We start from the raw sequence: 1,964 nt of genomic DNA, 5'->3' as shown, positions 1-1,964 counted from the left end.
CCAGAGCCCAGAGCCTAGGATGAGGCTGGCCAGAGGCCCCAACTCTTCAGGCGCATCGATTGGACAGGCCATCCTCCATCACTCTCAACTATCAACACGAATTGACCACGCGAGAAAAGCGCCGCTGCCGGCCACTAAAATACAATACGCGATGATATCAGGACGCGTCAGGGTCAGCTTCATCCCGGACTGTCCTCGTGGAAATAATAATAATAGTTGTTATTATTATTTCCCTCTAATTCCCTCCTCCCCCTCCCTGCCCCTCCCGTGTCCAAAACAAACACCAGCTCCCAGCATAGAAAAGTAACTACAACCCTGGGGGGTAGAAAGGGAACGGGGGGAAACAACACCCCTTCTCTTTTTCTCCATCCATATTCATCCAAAGTATTATTTCCTTTCAGTTTTGAAATAATCATAAGCTTGAAGTGCCTTAATGTATTTGCCTTGATGTTTACGGGCTCTTTGGTAAATAAATATTTTATCTGCACGCAGTGCATGCGGGGGAGATTATCAGAGACAAGCCGCGCACGAGGCATCCATCTCCAGTCAGAGCGACATTCTCCAAAGCCCCCACCTCAACCTCTCTCTTCCCTGCACCGTCGCTTTCTTCAGGCTTGTGTTCCTTCGGTATTTTTGAATATTTTTCTTTCACACGGAGCTCTCTCCTGTGATAATAAGACGGTTGTCACAAGTAATTACCTGGATTTCGTAGGAATAAATTAACATGCTGCTAGAATCAGAGGAAAGATGTTCTAAAACACACTTTTTTATTATTTGAAAAGAGAGCGAGAGAGAGACGGATTTTAAAAATCCAGGCTTAGTGAAACACTTTGAAGGCCATTGGTTTCAACAGGAGAGGTTTGCCTTTCAGTCAATGCAGCGCGATCCTGCTCCTTGCGGCTCAAGGGTAAATCCCTAGACCAGAATATGGTTAGGATACCAGCTTGAAAATGGCTGTCACTAATTAAATGAAAAACACAGCAAATAATTTTTTGAAATGTAGATTTAAGGGGATAATATGCCACTGAGGCAAAGTAAGAGCTGCCTAGCAGGGGGTTGGGCTAGATGAAAGTCGTGGTCCCATCCAACCTTACAATTCTTTAATTCTAAAGGGAGTAACACACTCCTTAGACAGGGTGCGAATAAATAACTTTCTTCAATAGCACAGCATATCTACAGTGTTATGCTTTGGACAGTCCCCGATTGGCTCGCCATCCCACCAATCGCAGGACAGCAGTCTGGGAGGATTGAAGACCGGACCATATTTTATAAGTGATCAGCTTCCTCTATTCCTATTTTAAAAGCTGAAACCCACTGCAGGAAAAGCTCAGCGCCTTGCCTCCTCCCATAAACACCATTTTCTCTTCCTTTTTTCAAGCATCCAAGTCCGAATAACTGGGAAGCTGGCATTCCACATGGTGACCTGACATTAATTCCAACCACATCTGTATTATTTAACTATATCGTCCCTCTGAATTTCGACAGGGTTCAAGTTTTATTTTTAGCTCCTCTCCCAAAATCTGGAAGTTCTGCTCAGCAGGTTCCAACGCAGAGAAAAATATGCAGAGAAAAATGTGGGAGGACAGTCATTAAAAGAAACCAGTCCTGCTATAATAGAAATGTTGAGGTTCAAAGTCCTTAAGGTTGTGTGTGTGCATCCTTTAAATGTCCTAGCTGATCTTACTCTATATGCAATTTAATTCCACATTACCATAACTTGTTTATATTCTGCAATGCTGGACTAAAAGTGGGGCAGGTGGGAAGGGGGGCGGGGAAGAAAGAACCTTAAAACTTTATAGAGTACAATGGAGTCAGTCCTTAGGTTAGGCAGAAGGCTTTTAAAAACTGGTGGTCCAATCAATTCCATTAACTAAAACATAAAAATCCCAGTACACATAAACTTGAGGCATCTATCCTCTTGCAATGCATGCATTAAGAAAAGAGTGTCTATGGGCTTATCTGCC

Source organism: Podarcis liolepis (assembly GCF_965112155.1).
Source record: "Podarcis liolepis genome assembly, chromosome: 1".
In the NCBI taxonomy this organism is placed as follows: Eukaryota; Metazoa; Chordata; class Lepidosauria; order Squamata; family Lacertidae; genus Podarcis; species Podarcis liolepis.
The sequence above is the reverse complement of the archived record's forward strand: the minus strand, read 5'-3'. Positions refer to the sequence as shown.